At 47.8% G+C, this 17,597-nt stretch overlaps 1 long non-coding RNA gene across 1 annotated transcript; it reads right to left on the reverse strand.

Annotated features, from left to right (window-relative positions):
- Positions 1-4,420: 4,420 nt before the first annotated feature.
- LOC108444842 lies at positions 4,421-17,102 on the reverse strand. The gene is made up of 3 exons (XR_001859541.1): positions 15,630-17,102; positions 6,784-14,741; positions 4,421-5,751 (listed from the first exon to the last, which is right to left on the reverse strand). It is a non-coding gene; the product is annotated as an uncharacterized LOC108444842 (long non-coding RNA).
- Positions 17,103-17,597: the final 495 nt, after the last annotated feature.

Consider the following 17,597-nt stretch of genomic DNA (forward strand, 5'->3'; position numbering starts at 1 on the left):
GGGCACTCGACCAGACACCAGGCCCACGGGTGTTGGGGTGGGCACAGCAGCAGGGCTGGGAACCAAACCTGACCGGGCCCTCTTGCTCATCCCCTGGTGAAGTTCACTGGCCTACAAACACCTTTTCCTGGGGAAATGGGGCACCACAGTCCCTGCTGGCTAGGGGGACTCTGCCATGGTCTGCAGGTGTGGGTGTATTGGGAGGGGTGAAGCTGGGGCTTCATCAGTGAGGAAAGAGCACATCCAGGTGTCTTGCCTAGATAATTTCAGTCACTTGAGCACCAACTAGGGTTTGGATAAAAGCTTGGATTGCAACCAAACCAACCTCTCGGGGGCTGGGAACTCCCCATGGAAGATGCAGCTGCTGGGGATGGAGCAGCCCAGCAAGCATCGATCGTCTCCAGACTGGAAGATGGCTCAGAACTGTGGCTTCTCCTTTCCAAACCACCATGAAGGAGATGCTGATATGTCTGAGCCTCACACAGGCTCCCTGCAAGCTGCTCCTGCATCTTGTCAGTGTATCCATGTGCCAGGAACTCCTGAGAGCCACTGGGGATACAGCAGTGGGCTTGTGCCCCACGGGCTGACTGTGCGTTCCCGCTCCTTCCTGCGCTTTACTCTCCCTGCAGGAGCGGGTGTTTCATCCCCTGGAAAACTGCACAGCTCCATGGTTGGGGGTGAAAGGAGTGTGGTGGAGCCCAACGAAGAGCAGAGGGGCAGTGCCCCAGCTGTGCTGGGGATCAGCCCCCTCAGAGCACTGTCCACACAGCCTCTATTTTTGGCAGTGCCCGGCCGGGAGCCCAGGGCACGCCGTCTCTCCTGTTAAACCCCTGTGTGTTTCCCATTGCTGGAGAGGCACTTGCTTGATGCCCAAAGACACTCAAGTGCTTAATTATGACCTATAGCTGTGATGGATTGTATCACCACTATTTTTAGCACTCTCACTTCTGGTATGAGCCCTGTATCTCTCTCTTTTCAGCCTTTTATTTTCAGTTTCTTGTTGCTGTTTCCTAAGCTCGTCTCCAGCACCAGGTGGGCAGCAGCTGGGGAAGTATTTTTGTCTGCAGGCAGCACAATGAGATGCCCCGAGGGGACAGGACCTGCCAGTGTGGGGGGACAGGCACAGTTTTGCTTGTCCAGCAGCTGACACCCGGCCAGGGCTGCAGCCAGCATGTGGCAGCTGAGCCCCAAATCAGAGCCCCATCCCAGGGCAGCACCTGCACTCTAGGCATGGCTACTCCTGCTGGAAACCCAGCCCACGGTGGGTCTGTCTCAGCTGTTTCCAAACACGGCTGAGGATACAGAAATGGGGGTGTTGTGCTGCTTTAGGGGCCTTGTTTTGTGGTTTGCAGCACTGAGGTGTGAGCTGGTGAGGTCCCAGCAAGGGAAGACACATCCCTGCTGCACATCCCACACCAACGTGGTCCTCCCAGCATGGGATCATCCAGAGGGGGGGAGAAGCAGGGTGACAAGGGCACAAGTCAGATAACTCTGAGTCCATCCCCTGTCCCTCTCAGCTCCATAAGGGAGATGGGAGTTGTGTCACCCCTGCCTTGGCACCAGGGCCTCTGGCAGGGACCCAGCGAGCTGGATGGGACAGAGGGAGGAAACCTGGCCCTGGGGGCAACAGCAGGGCTGGGAGAGGAACATCCCGGGGCTCCTGGCTGCTGACAGGGGGACAGAAATAGCCCTGCCCAGTTCCCTGGAGAGCGGGCACACAGCACGGGCATCCATAGGGAAATCCTCCCCTGGGGCAACGACCCCGACAGTGTCTGGCTTCCTCCCATCAGTGCTGCTTCTCCCAGCTGCTTCCCGCTGGTTTACCAGCATCACTCCATCCCCTCTGTGCAATCCCTTCCCTCTCTGCAGGCCAGGAGTTCACCTGAAGGCCATCAGAGGGATTTAAGCTTTTAGCAGAGGAGCAAAGGGGTTTTGAAGAGAGCTAAACCAGCCCTGCTCCTCTGTGTGAACTGCTGGGCCATGAGTCTGGTCCCTGACTGACAGGCTGGGGTGCTCTGTCCTGTTATTTTATGGAATAACAAGGCATTTCCTGTAAAGCAACAGTCTGGAAATGCCATTGTCATGGGGTCTTGGTGGATGTCTGTGTTGTAGGCACTCAGCTAATCCTGACTTAGTGTGTGCAGCTCCTGTGCCTGCATTGCCCCAGTACAGGTGTCACTGCCACCACCACGTCTCCCAGCCAGCATCCAGAAGTGACAGCACTGGCTCACAACCTGGATTTGGTGTAGGAACATGTAAACACACTCATCTGACCATACTAAACCAAGCCTGCAGCCCTGAAGCGTAACGAAGGGAAGTCACATCTTAGTCCTGTGTACAGGCAATCAGGATGTGAGCAGGTGAAGAGCACCAGGAACTGAGTCCTCTCCCAATCCATTGCAGCGCTCCAAGAGCCTTTGCAGGATGTGTTCCTGGAGAGGATGCTTTCCTGTGTCAGCCTGAGTCCTGTCTGGTCTGCAGTCAAGCAGGGGCTTCCAGACCTCTGCCATCAGTGCTGCCACTTTCCCTCTGCTAATTGAGGTGTGGGAAACACATCCAAGGTGGTGCAAGACAGCTGGTTACCTCAAAGTGAATCGTCTGAACTTAATTATATTTCTCCTCCAGCAACATATGCTGAGGTGGAGCTGGGGATGGGGTGATGATGGATGGAACAGGCAGATGCAACAACAACAGGGGTGGGCAGGGGCAGGGGGAAGCAGCATCTCGGATCTTGCTGGCATTTGTGGAGTGTACAACTGACAGGAACATTTTAGGGCTATGAATACAAGCTGACGTGTGCTGGTGTGTGCAAGCCGTAATCCTGCTAGGACAGGACATGTGACAGCCTTCAGGAGAGGGAATTTTAGGCAGTCTCTTCCAGACCAATCCCCTTCATGTCAGTGTCTGGAATTTGGTTTTGCCATGCATTTTTTCTTTTTTATTGTCGCAGGTTTTTATGGCTTCTTGTATCAACCTTGGTGCTAAGATTGGGGTTATTTAGTGCTGTTTTTCTGCTGTAGCTCCCCTGCTGCTGGTTTCTGCTGCAGCCAGGGCTGAGCCCAAGCCCAGGGCTTTGGTGTGAGGTGTTACCAACTGGATGCTTCCACGGGCATTTATGGACTCAGATTTTAGTAGCAGTCAGCGGGTGGCTGCAGTCCTGGGATGAATATCAGGCAGGACCATGGAATTCTCCCTGACTGACAGGCTGATCAAATGTAATAGCAGGGTATTTCTGCTAATTAGCTGGAACTCGTGGGCTGGTGGTGTGTAGCACACACGCACGTATCTGCCTGTGGATAGTGGGGGCTCTGAGCACACAGGGTGCCCGTGTGAGAGATTCACTTCACACCAGACAGTGTGGGAGGCCCAGCTGCTCAGCAAAGGGATGGGCCCCAAATTTAAGCTTTTAGAAAGCTCCTTCTTCTCCACCTTTCCTTTTTTCTTTCCCTTACATGAACAGGACAATTAATTAATGGGGCAATCAATCCCTTGGACTGCTAAGTATTCTTTAATACACACACTGCCTTCCCCCCTCACTAATTTGGGTGGCAGTAGCAAGGTCTTCCTGTGTGCATTCAGCCAGTATGAGGAGGTTCACCAGGCCCTCTGGGCAGGGTGCTTTGAGGATTGCCAGTAACAATGTCCCTGTGCTTCTGAACGTGCAACCTCTGTAAGAAAACCTGGCTCAAACGGGTGGGTGAGATGATCTGGAGCTCTGCTGCAGAGAGCACTGTCTCCACGTTGCTCCTCTAGGCTGGAAACACAGCTTCAACTTGGGCTCATGGGCTGGGAAAAAAACGAGGAGGAAAGGGTTATGTTCATGATGGGCCTTGCCTGAGCTGTGGCTGGAAGCAGCAGCAAGTTTCTCCTGGATTATTCCCTCCATAACACTTCTTTCCCTTTTGAGACAGAACCAAACCCCGCGCTGATGAAGCAGATGTGAAAATAAAGCAGGTTGGCTATTTTTGAGCCATGAGTAAGATCAAGATGCTCATGTCCTGACAGACAGCAGGCACTGCTGCACAAGCCTGTCACCCGGGATGGGGTGAGTGACTGAGGGCACCCACTGCGTGCCCCAACTCCAGAAAAACAGCAGCCAAACCCCAAACAGCCAGCAGAGCACACGGCACGCCTGGTGCCTCACTAGGCACAGGGTATTTGGATAAGGACATTGCTTTTACTCCCTTTTTCATGTGCCACCTCTTTTTTTTAATGTGTGGCTAAAACAGACCATGGAGTAAAATTCCTAAATACTGAAGAAGAGGGATAAGAGCCTGGACTTCCTGATTCTCCAGCCCAGTAAGCCTAGTGATCATTCTGGTCCTAAGAAAGAACGCAGCAAATTCGGAAACTGAGGGTGATGTTTTGGCAAGGGCAGGTAAAACCAACACCAGCAGGAACTGGCTTGCTTATATTTTTATTTTCAAAGGTGTTATGAAGGATCTGTTCCATAAGGATCCCCAGTGCTGTCAGCTCCAGTAGCTGCCAGGTATTTAGCTGAGGGGTACTTAGGGAGGCAGAGGTTCAGAAGAGCATTCATGCATGTGACCACTGGAATGGCATCCAAAACCATGGCTCTGAAACTTGCTTTCATTTGGGAAACACCCCAGCTCAGGAGGTACATTTTACTGGAGAAGAGACTTTCAGAGCTGAAGAGTAGGATGGAGTTTTCTGCTCTGTAATTTTACCTGTGCGAGGGCTTGCAGTCACTTTTCTATATCTGCCTCCTTCCATTTGTGAGTAAAAATCTGGGGGTTGGCTTTTATTTTTTCTTTCATAGTTTCTTACCATTACTGCAACGAAAACAGTCCTCAACCATTACCATTAAAAGGCAAAGGCAGGGAAGCACTTGTACTTCAGCAGCCTTCAGGCTTCAAAAAATACCGGGGATCTTGAACTCCCAGCGCTGGAACGGTCAGGATGAGGTCGACAGAGACAAGAAATCTGGTTGCCCTTTTCCTTCAGCTGCAAAGGGCAGTTTGTGTTTGTGTCGAGCCGCGAGATGAGGGATCAGGGAGAGGATTTGGTTTGGGAGGGGGATCAGCTGTGCTGTCACTGCGGGAGCATCCCGCCGAGGCGCCGGGTCACCTCCTGCATCCGAGCGCCTTTCCCTGCCCTTTACAGCCCGCCGAGCGATCCTGCCGGGGCTTGCCGGTGCCTCGGCTGGGATTCCTGGGATCAAATGGCACGAACGAGCCGCCCGCATCCCTCCCGCCTCTCTGGGCGCCCCGGGCAGCTGCGCTGTTTGTCCCCTCGAGCAGGGGCCGGAGCCCTCCGGGCCGTGTCACAGCTCGGGAAACGCTCGCAGCTTTCCAAGGAGGCAGGAATGGTGCTGGCTGCCTCCCCATGGGAACAGCCCCTCGGCAAACCCAGGGCGCAAATCCAGAGGGTGCAGCGCAGCAATTCAGATGTCACCACTCAGGTGCAGCTTTCTTCACCACAGCAGGTCTTACATCGTGTATTTATTTAGTGTGAGTAACAGCAATGTATTTTTACCCAAGCCCTTCTGGTGCTCCAGAATTGATTTTGCAGCTCAGGCCATGGGCTTCGGTGAAGATAAGCTGGAAGCAGCCCAGTTCCTGGCCACAGACACTGCGAGTGGTTCAGATCTGGGTTTACTCAGCTTTGCTTGGTTTTCTTTATCATCAGCCAAACCAAAACCTTGGATCCAGCCCCCCATGAATGGTGGTAAACTTTGGATCTGAGCTCCTGTAATAAGCAGTTGTTTGCCCTGGCTGGAGGGTTATGACTCTGCAGGAAAAGATATTTCTAGGTATTATTCCTAAACAGAGAACGACAGTTGAAAGAAGAACCTTGTCCAGCCATCTCATGTGTCCAACTCTTTGGGTTTCTAGGGGAAATGAGTAACTAGAATGAGATGATGAATGAGATAAATAACATTTAACTGGTGCTATAATGAACCTCAGCAACCTGCCTCTGTGGACAACCTGCAAATTCATCTCCATTGCTGTTCTGTGAGAGAGCCTTAAAAAAGGCTGCGAGTTACTTGCCAAATCCCCTGAAACACAATTGGAATTGAGCAACCAATTCCCAGTGGTGTCATTTGAAAAATCCCAGCCCTATCCCTACAGGGAGACAGAGCTGCTGGTTAAATACGTCCTGGAGAGGCCTGGGTTTCTCTGTGTGGGATGGCAGTGGGGAGAGGGAGGATGGTTGTGTCCCGTGTCATTGAGCCCCTGGAGACACCAGATTTGGTTACCAGTTCCTGGATAGCTGGAAGGTTAATTCAGCCATGAGGGCAGAGGGGGATTTTGAAATGAGCTCTGTGTTCTCTGGCTGCTGCTACAAATGTTGACAACAGGCCAGAATGGGTGGAAAAAAGAAGGTAGAGTAAGACCTGGCAAAGGATTCTAGTGGTCCTTGGGAGGAAAACTGGGGATATGCACACCACTGGGCCCCAAGTTTGTGCCCAAACTCCCAAATAGCTTCAAACCAGTGGATTCAGGCTTTTGTCCTGGTGTGGCCAACCCCAGCACATGGACAGGGTCTGTGGCCAGGTCTGAGCTTGGCCTCCTTGTTGGAGCCCTCTTGGCAAGAGGGAGCTGCCTGCCTTGCAAAAGGCTCAGCCTTGTTCCTGGGGTTGAAACAGAAACCACAGCAAAGAGCCAAGAGCTTTTCCAAAATGACTTTTGGGTTCACTGTTGGGGAATTTGGCTTAGGTAAAGCTTATGAAGAAATTCCCTTTGTCTTGGTCTCTGGGGAACTTTCTGATTGCTCAAAACTTTAGAAGAAGAAATGGGGGAGGCATCTGGAGCCACCTACCTTAATTTGGGTATAAAATACCAGGGAGGTCAATCTTCTGGCTGTACATGTTCTCAGAGTGTAGCCAAGAGTGCAGCAAAGGAGTGAAAGTGGGGATCACCCTTCTCTGGGCAGCAGCACCTCTGCACACACTCGCTCTTGAGTCTGTTCAGTTTCCAGGCAGTAAAAAAAGCAGAAGCAGCTCCATCTCTTCTCCAGATGTGCATGCCCAGATGTGCACAGGCAACTGAAACAGAAACTAGGCCACAGCAAAGGATGAGCAGAAGGCACATGACACTGATTCTGTGTTTGTTTTTAAGATCATCTCTTTATCCTTTTTTCATTAAAAACCAAATGGCACTTTACATCTCATAAGCTCTCCCTTTGCAGTTCTCTAGCAACCCTCTGTGTGTTAATTGGATCATCCTCGCGGTGTCTTTATGGAGAGGGGAAGCTCTACAATCCCCATTTTTTAGGCAGATCAACTCTATCAAAGAAAACCACCCCACACACATGTCCCACTTGCCAGGAGCACATGAGGGTGAGCCCCATCATCCCACAGGGACAGGGCTCCAGAGGGATGGCTCACCTGGAAAGGCAGCACACACCCAGCCCCCGCATCTGCTCTGATAATTTACACCTCAGTGGATGAGCCTGGGTGGGATCAGCTGGGGGGCAAATCAGACGATTTCCTTACAGGTGAGGTTTCTCCTTTTTCAGAGGAAAGTGGGAAGGGAGGGGCTGATTGGCAGCATCCCTCTACTGACATCCTAATCCCATCCCAGCCCAGATTCCTTCATCTGTTGTGAGGTGGGCTGGAAGGAGGAGGGAGAATGAAAGCATCGATGCAGAGTGGAGGGAACATTTCCATGACTTGTAAATCTACCTTCAAGCTTGGAAAGGACAGACTGAAACATGTTTGCAAATATTTGGCATTTGTCAGCAAACTGTGATTGCTTACTCATTCAGAAGGGGCGAAAAAAGAGCCATAAAAGTAATAGACACAGCCAAAACCCGAGCAGGTCTACAAAGAGGATTCCCTAGATTTAAGCTCTGTCAGTGGGGCCACTTTCCCTGTATGAAGAATAACAAAATTTCCCCCTGCTATGTCACATTCAGATGTTGCATGCCCGGGGTTTTGTGAAGATTAATTATGTTTATGCTATACAGTAGAGTTTAACAGTTATCTGTGAATTTCCAGGAAGAGAGGTTATTTGCTAAGGCATTGTGTAGGGCTCAGCTCAGTCCAGTAAATAAGCTGATGACTCCCTTGGCTCTGCTCCTTGGGCATTTCTTTAAGTGCAACCTTGGAGCACACTGTTCTTAAATCAAAGCATAAAAATAACCAAACCAGTATCAAGCGAATTGTAGCAGCTGGAGGAATGGAGGTAATAAACAAAGATAAAACAGCCTGATAACAATATCCTCTTACCAAAGAAGAATAAGCACTACTCTGTAATGGTGAAATACAAAACCTTTCTTGTGTGAAGGCATTGATGTTCCCAAAAAGGAAGGGGAGAACAACCCAGAGACGTAATACAGCATGTGTGGGAACTGAGAGGGTTTAACGATGACAGCACTGAGCAAGTATCTCATCTCCAAAAGTTTGGGCTGCCTGACCTTTAGCAGTGCTCAGGATTGTGTGTCTGTTTAGGATGTCATTAAACAAGGCAGGCTTCCTCCAGCAGAGCAGTGCGTGGAAGTCATTGGAGCGGGTTTGGAGAGCGAGATTCCAGAGCAGCTACTCAACGGACTCGGAAAAGCCGCATGCCAGAAATAAACCCAACACAAGAAACTGGTTTTGGATAATAGCTCTTTACCCCTTGGTAAAGTTGGTAACCTGGTTTCCATGGCATGCCCAGTGCAAATCCCAGTGCTTGGTGTGCTGGAGAACCGAGGGTGGGATTGGAACATCTTAAAGGCAAATTTAGATTGACTGGAGTAGTCCTTGGGATCACGGTAGTCGGGAGAGTGGATTCTGTGTGATCACTGACAGCTTTGTGTGAGAGGGAGGGCAGAATGGGAGGGAACTGCTGGTGCTCAGCCCGAAGTTTAGTGCTCTAAAGCCAGGGGTGGTGCTAGGAGCACATCTCTCACAGCTGGGTAAGCTCTGGGTGGCATTTGAAAGCCATTCTATAGAATAGAATAATGAGTGTGAAGAATTGTAAGGTAGCTTGAAGACTGACGTTAATTACCCACTAATTTTCTAGCTGTGATCCATGAAACACTTGTTGCTGATCCCCAGACAGATGGCTAGTCACATAGGACGGGCTTCTCCTCTTTATTTCCATCTGCTATATTTCATTAAGACAGCTAAAAATAAAAATATCCCTAATTGTTATTTTTCCATGCAAGTTACTGCTACAGTGATTTGATGCGACTGTGAATAGAAGAGTTTCCAAGAGACAAGATTTTCTTAATTAATTTGTGATCTGTGTCATGAAAAGTGACTGCGAATCCCTACATGAGATTCATCATGAGCACTACACTTACTTCTAAGTGCTATTTATCTAGAAGAGTCAGTTCAAAACATTTTTTTTTTCTGATATAAGAAGAGAAAAGAGGCTGCTGTCTCTTCTGAGCAGAAGAAATTTCCATTTTTAGGTTCTAACTAGTTGTAGATGGTGCCTACGAAATGGAGATGTAATCAAGGAGATCCTTCAGGCGTGAAATCTTCTTTCCCTTGGTGTAGTAGGAATATCTCCAGAAACAGCTTTTCTGCACAGCTCCGAGCCTCTTGTCAGCCAGCATGGTGCCCAAAACCCCCCTTAGCGGGGAATGCATTTTTGGGAGGTTGGTTGGTTCTGTCTTTCACAGATTTTTTGGCCTTAGCTGAAGTGTCTTTGTGAGTGGGGAAGATAGGTTCTTGCACTAGCAGTTTCAGAGTGTAGTTCCTGATGTATTGAAGTGTTTTCCTCGGAAGTTGTGGTCCCCTCTACTCAGATTGCAATTTACTTATTTTCCAAAAGAGACAAAAGCTGGTATAATTTCTTTCTAATCCTTCCATGCCTTTTCCACAAATTCTTTCAGAAGGACAGAAGCTCTCCCCTATTTCATGGTGAAAAAGTTTCAGTACTTTTTTAAAACGAGGAACTGTGAGGTGGCCCAAAAGCCCCAAAGGAAGCACAAAGAGAGAGAACAGGCAGTCCAGCAGTAGCAGCTTGGTGTGATGAGGAGCTCCAGGGACTCAGCTAACGCTTGGTCTCCAGAACTTTGGATAAAAACTGGGGCTGGTATCTTAGACCTGGGTTATTTTTATCCTCGACTACACAAGCCATTGCTCTAGACCTCCTGAATGGTTACCACAGATATTTATGGGAGAAGAGGTCTATAACTCTAACCTTTCAGAGTTTTCAAGGTCTGAAGCCAGTGTGCTATTTTGGAGCCCACAACCCAAATCACCACTCCTGCTGTGTCTCAGTAACACCACCCACAGCACAGAACCTTTGTTCTCACCCCTCCTTCATTAGTTGCTTCAGCTCAGAAAAGCAAGCGATTTCCTCACCCTCCTGGCAACATTCCCACAAGGAAATTCCTCCTCCCAAGCCATAGCCACACAGCCAGTCACACAGTCCTTCCTCCTCTTGCATCAGGCCATTTCCCCATTTGCTCGGGCTCTTGCTGCTCACCCCAGCCCATCACCCCAGGAGAACCTTTGGCTCCGTTTATGTGCCTGTTCTTCCTCCTCCAAGAGCAGCTATTTGAGTTCCACCCTAAGAGCACACTGACTTAGGCCCCAGTTTAGCAAAGAATTTTATCACATGCTCAAGTGTAGTCGACTTAGACCTTCAATCTGTTTTTAGCTTATCAGAGCAGGGGTGGGTAGAGCCCTTGTCCTCTTACGCACGCCCGGGTCCCAGGGAGCTCAGCCGTGGATGAGCAAAGAGCAACATGCCTGAAACTGAGCAGGAGCTCAGATAAGCAGGACTGCTGAGCTGGCCTCCATCCAGCCATGGTGCCATGTCTTTTAGGGCCTAATTATCTGCACACCACACTGCCGAGGTGTCGGCCCCATGGCGGTGACACCCCGCGGGTTATTGGGCGCTTCCACCCCAACTCACCACCTCTGCCTGGTAATTAAACTCTGGGTAAATTAAATTTGAGCCTGTGCCTGGCTCAAACTTTGCCTTGGATATTGGGAATCCTGAATAAGGACTTCAGGGTTAATACTTAGTAGCTTCAGAGCAGAGAATGTGGCTAAAGTAGGCAAAACCTCAGTAGTACTACAGTCTGTATTTTATTCTGCTTAAACCACAGTGAAGCTGTACACAGCAGCACCTCGTTTTCCTGTAGGGCCTCATCAGAACAGAATGAGGCTTAATGACAATAGCTAAAGAAACAGACACCATGGATATCACTGAGCCACTTAGGACATTTACCTTCAAAGTCTGGCATATTTAATTCAGCTCATATAAAAATTCCAGTGGTGAAGGGTGGAGAAAATTGAATGCTGAATGAAGACTTTTGTTTTCCTGAACAGAGCTGAAATGAAGAAGAAGCTGGGTGGTGACGATCGGATTTCTCCTATAGGTCAGAAGTTCAATGTATCATCAGATTTCATGTCATGGGGCTGCTCTGTTCCTAATTGCATCCAGCCAGGACTCTGCACATCACTGAGCTTTTACTCTGGGCCCCCTCCATAAGGTATATACTATAGTCAGAGTAGTAACTACATCATTTAAAATGTATTTTTAAGGGTGAATCATTACATTTCAATCCTACAACACAGCAGAAAATGAAATTAGTTGCTGGCTTGCATTCATATAAAATCTAAAAACCAGTACTTAACTGGATTGTCACTACAAATTATTTTGTACAAATTTAATAGAAATATTAAGCTACAAGCCTCTGGTAGCTGTGATCTTGGATTCAAAGGTATCTGGGACCTTGCAGTGACAGAGGAACCAAAACCCTGTGAAATGTGGCCTGAGGGCTCAAGGCCTGACCTGGGTGGAGGGTAGATGAAGGATGGGAGCTGAGCTAGGTTTGTTCAGTAGGTGAGAGGGGGATCTGAGCCAGCAGCACTCTTTACACAGGTCCTGAGTGATCCCACTTCATAACTGCATTAATTATTTATGCATCTTGGGGAGAGAAGCTACAGCCACATCTCAAGCTGAAATGAAAATTAAAAAAAAGAACACAAAAAAGCCCCAACAGCTTAGCTCTTAGCTGATGACTGACTTTTTGAATAATTTAAGTTCAACAGGGACATCCATGGTGGACTAGCATGACCTCCTATGGACATCTGTTCATCTGCAGAATTAAATGAGACCGAGGGAGCATGTGAGCTTTCTGGCTGGCCAAATCACAATATTAAATTATGGCAGAGGAACAAAAGCTCTTACAATTATGTTGTGGGGCAGTGGCTGAGAATCAGGTTGGGGATCTCACCTTCATCCAGCAGCTAATGAAGGTTAAACCACCAGACCTAACCCAACTTTACATGGTGCATGTCTTCTGCAGAGCACCTTCCAGCACACCTCTGCTTTGAGAAACCTCTGTCTCATGTGGGCATTAACTCTCAAGAAGGTTTACCCTTCCTACACCCAGGGCAGACCATTTGTGACCTGCAGTGCATTCTCTCCTTCCTAATCCGTCTCCCAAACAATTTCATACTGAAAATAAGGCTTTCACAGGTTTCAGCACATTCTGGTTTCCCATGTGAGGAAGAAGGAGGCTTTTGCTGGTGCTGCACGACAGCTTTGAGATGCAGTTTGGGAGAGCAGTGCCAGCCAAGAGGAGCAGGGCTGCACAGAAGACACGTCTGTGTTCCTCGGATGCTACGAACTTCTCTGAAAGCCAAGAATCCTGAAACTGCAGTGGCAACTCAGACTTCCTCCCGCGATGGAGTCGAGGCAGGCTAATTTTAGTCACCATGCACTATGCAAATGATCATTCTGGAGCTGAGTTTATTTTTTAAAGTGCTGACTGCCAAACTTGCTGCAGGGCATACACTCTTCATACGGGTCTTAAAGAGGTTTGAAACCAGCTCTTCAGTCGGTGGTGCTGCATTTCAGATGGGGTGGCTCAAAGGGGCCCTGTGAGAAAGCAAACTTCCAGTAGGAAAGGTCTAGGTGACTAGTTTAGATGATATACTGATTTTTAGCTCACCAGAATCAGCTGTTGGTTGGGTTTTCTGAATATATTTTTGATTCTATGTAGAGTTTTTCTTAATTGCCCTCATGAGCTCACACCGTGGGCCTGCAGGAGATGCTGGGAGTGCTGGTATCTGGATCATGCCCAGGATCTGCAGATAAAGGAAGCAGCCCACTCCTGGGTTTGAGATTTATGCTCTAAATATTTGGCACATTCACAGAGTTCACTTTTAAGTGGGATTGATCTGACTTCCTAGGAAAGAAGTAGTTCTTTGTAACATTGCTATTAGACTGTGATTCACGGCACTCATTTGAAAGGCAGAGGCAGACATGGGGAACACGAAGCAGCAGCAAGGCAGGGTACCCTTCCAGGAAGCCCAGGCTTCATCATGGACAATATATTGTTACATTTCTCTTCAATAACTAAAAAGATTTAGCATGCAGACATTCATCTGATAACTTCCACAATGTCTCAATCACGAGTCATGCTATGGCTGAATTGTTCTTTGTGTTTAAATGAAACAATTCTCCATTATTTCTTATCAACTTATCATGGAGACCTTCAGGAATTTTCCTTTCTCAGCTTTGAGAATAACCACTTCCAGGTTTGAGGTCTTACCCATAACCTTCAAGGCATTCATCCATCCACATGGGTTTGCATGGACCTGGGTGCAGAAAGGGGCTTTGAATCCTGAACTCAAAATTACGTGGGAGAGTAAAAGCAGGAGCTTGTTTTCAACTGTGAAACTATTTTAAAAGGAGCTTCTGTTTCCTGCAGCTGATCTTGGATCTTCAGCCTAACTGCTTTGGATGTGGGGCTCAAGCCCTAGTGAGTGGTCAGAATTTCTCCTTGGAATTTGCTCTGGGTTTTAGGCAGGACTCAGAGAAAAAAAATGTGCATGGAAAAACCTAATTTAGATACAGAGGTTGTGAAACACCCAGTTGCATTTAGGGCATGGGAAGGGACTACACTGAATTCCTCTGAATGCAGGGAGCTGCAGCATTGTGCATTTATTTCCATTTAGGTGCTGATTTTGTAGGAGTCCAGCAATGCTCAAAGACACTGCCAAGATTAAAATAAGTAACTACAGGACTGTGTATACAACACGTGGCAGCTCCCCAGCCATTGGAAGGGTAGGACTGAGGAAAAATATATTTTCCATCATAAAAGCCTGGAACAATCCAATTCCTTTGGGGGGACCCAGGGAGCCGGCGGGTGCTGGCTGTCAGTGGCTCTGTGCAGCCACCACAGGGGGCTGAAGGCCATGCAGATGGAAATGATTCACCTGCCTAATTCACATATTCCCCAAAATGTATCTTCCATGATAGTGGAGCCAAGTCCCAAATCAAAGACCAGGGAGCAATGAAGAGCCTGTGTGGGGATGAATGGGGTGCCTGTGGTGCTGGCTGTCCCACGGGGACCAGCAGACCCCACACTTCCCTCCCAGCGTGGCTACTCTCTATTTTTGTACATTTTCTGTGTCATTTCATCGCCCCTCAGCTTCATATTAAATCTGACCTTTCCACTGCACTTGACTGGGGAAAGGTAATCACCTGCTTTGCTTTCTTCAGGGTTATACATCATTGTTTGTGACAGGTAGATAAGTGCACCTGGAAAATATGGTTGCATGTGAGACTAGGCAGGAAAAAATATCTACGAGTAGGTCAGGATCCACTTGAAGACCTGCCAGACCTGCCTGAGTGCAAATACATTTTTCAAGCCAGATGTTTAACTCCCACTGGCTCAGTGAAAACTCAACAATTGCAGAAAATCTTCTTTTGCTTTGAACAGTGGAGAGAGACTCCAGTCCCCACTTGCATGGCCCTGAGCAAGCACAGGGAGGGAGGCTTCTGTGACTGATGATGTTGCAAAGAGTTGGGAAGCTAGGAAGGAAGAAAAGGAATGTTTTAGGTTTCATGCAGTGGCTAGAGATGGATCTAAATATACCATTGTGCAGGTCATGGTCTGGAACTGAGGCTGGGACTTGCAAAAAATAAACATCACCCCAAAGCAGTTTAATACCTAAGTGCGTCCTCAAGCACCAGGGGAATTTTCCCTGGGAATAACAATAACCTCACACAAACAGCTCTGTTAGAGCATTCTCACAGAAATTCAGAGACCTCTTCTAATTAATGCAACTATAAAATATATTCATCTAGTGTGGATTTGATTTGTTGTATACTGTGGATGTTAATTGCTGGAACATGGTGACAATTCTGAAATGATGGCAAAGCTAATCCAGCAGGAAATGTGAAGGAACATGGTGTGGCTGCTGATTGGGTCAAGCAATGCACATTTTTCTAAAGTAGTGTCTATTACACACATCCAGGAGCAGAGTGAAAGGGTCTGTCCTGGGATCAGTGTTGCTACAACTGCTTATTCTTACTGATCTTTATAGTATCTTGATCTAGTGCCATTCAGAGAGCCTGAATACTCAAGTTATCACCTCTAACAAGGGGCAGATGGGACAGGGTCAGCTGCAGCAAATGCAAGAGCAGGGCTCGCACAAGGTGGGGTTTGAAAGCCCTTAATTAAGGTGAAGAAAATACCTTGGTGTCAAAGCTTGTTCCATTGGCTTTTCTCAGGTAGAAGCTCTACTTAATGTAGAAGTGATTAAAGAATAAGCTAAGTCGATACAGAAGCATCATCCAACGAAAACAAAGGCAGTTTAGCTAAAATTGGTCTGAAGATGCTCATTAATTAGGCTAAGGTAAATTTGCATATATGTGGGCTTGCTAACATTCTTCCCCCCCCCCCCCCCCCCTTCCTACCTAAATGGGAATAATTATTTCTCTAATTATGAGGTAATTGTGTGGCCCTGGAATCACTGATTACAGATGCACTCCTCGTCTCGCTGTTTTGCCCGAATCCAAGCAGAAGAGAGGGATGCTCCTCTGGGATGTGCTGCTATTGCTTTTGGCTGCAGCCTTGACCTTAAAAAAGAGGAACAGAAAAAAGTGAGTAAGCTGAGCTATTTATAGCTGAACTAATTATTTTGATGTGCTATGACAGCAGTGGAATCTGTTTTCTCTTCACTCAATTATGGCAATGGAAGAAGCTTTCAATACCCTTTAACAGTGTTTGTTGGCTGCAGTACAAACCTTTGCTTAATGTCTTAAGATGCAGGATTTTGAAACACAGGAACGGGAAGCACAAGGTGTGTTGTGTTTCTGGCTGACACGAGTAGCACTGAGGAGCTGAAAGGGGGGTGCTGCTGTGAAAGAAAAAATCCAGAGTTGGGAGGGAAGGTGGCAGACAGCAAATCTGTGCAAACCTCTGTGTGAAATTCTACAGGTCAAAGCTCAGGTGGCTTCTCATAAGGTGCTTGGTGGACACCACAGAGTTTGAAATACAAAACTTTACTATTCCCAGGTGGGGAAACTGAGGTAGAGTGCTTAACTTGGCAAAGGTTGCAAAGCAAGTTAATGGCCAGGGAGTGACAATCTTGGCCCATGGTCTCTGATCCATTCAGAGAAAGTGGATTCACACTGTGTTTTTTCCTGTCCCTTTCCTGCCACAGTGCTGTTCCCATGCACAAATTCTGTGAGGAATGACCTGCTGGGCTGTAAATAAACTGGGAAAGGTGGAGAGGACAGAGGGGGATGTCTTGGCTGAATTTTTTTCTTGCCCATTACTGACAATTTCTGCAACAAAAAACTCCCCCTGAGCACTGTGATGTGTTTTCTAGGTCTCTGAGGAAGCTGTTAATAAAAGCTATTCCTGCTCTCTGTTTTTGGAGCTGGACAAGATAGACTTTTTCTTATTTTAAGTTTTTGAATTAAAAAAAATACATGGAGTGGATCATTATATTTAACCAAGACAGAATTGGAAATCCTAAGTTTTTGTGAGTTATTTCTGGTAGAAAAGCACTGTTGAAGCTCAGGTCCTCCTCCAAGGTTTATAAAATAGCTTTTCTTCCTTGTTCCTCACCACACTTGGGGTGTTGCACAGCTTGTCCCTCTCCATGACCACAAAACTCCTGCCAGAGGATTTGCTGTGTATTCCAAGGCTTGCTTTACTGTGGCAAGAGAGGAGGAAAAATATCTGCCCTCTCCTCCTTTAACAGCTTTGATTGGGTCCCTGAAATCTGTGCACTTCTCAGATTGCTTTTGGTGCCTTTCAGGCTCTCAGAAAGCAGGTGCTGTTTGTGAAGCCTTTCTGTGACTGCCGCTTTGTTTCCCTTTGATTTATCCTTTTTAAACCCCCGGGTCAGGCAGTTGCAGGTACAGTGCAATATTCATGAGAGGCTGATTTATGCAGGCACAAGGCTGTGCAGCAGGATTACAGGGTACTGAATGTTATATGCAGCTTTAATTTCTTTTTATGACCAAAGGATACAGTCAGAGTTTCTCAAATGTGGAATTTATGAGAGCCTCATTCATACAGGGTTTAAAGGGCCCCTGTCTCTGTGCCCTGCTCAGGTGGGGCGATGGGGTGAGCAGTCTGTGCAGTCTCTGCCAGTGAACAAAACTATATAAAAACACATCCAGGGCAGTAGTTGGACACTGAAATGGCCTCTGCACACAGAGCTCAGGCACTGCTGAAGGATCTATGCAGTCCGAGCCCCTCTTTGAGTTACAGAAAAACAAATTCCGTGAAGTATTTGAGTCAAAAATCTTCCAAGCAGGCATCTTCTGTGCAGTGCAGTGCCAGAGGTTAACTTCAGGGCTTCTGAAAGCGATGACAGTGCAAACCAAGTAACAGAGGGTATTTGTGGTAAGTCCAGACATTTGTGGTTA

Source organism: Corvus brachyrhynchos, unplaced genomic scaffold, assembly GCF_000691975.1.
Source record: "Corvus brachyrhynchos isolate BGI_N302 unplaced genomic scaffold, ASM69197v1 scaffold522, whole genome shotgun sequence".
In the NCBI taxonomy this organism is placed as follows: Eukaryota; Metazoa; Chordata; class Aves; order Passeriformes; family Corvidae; genus Corvus; species Corvus brachyrhynchos.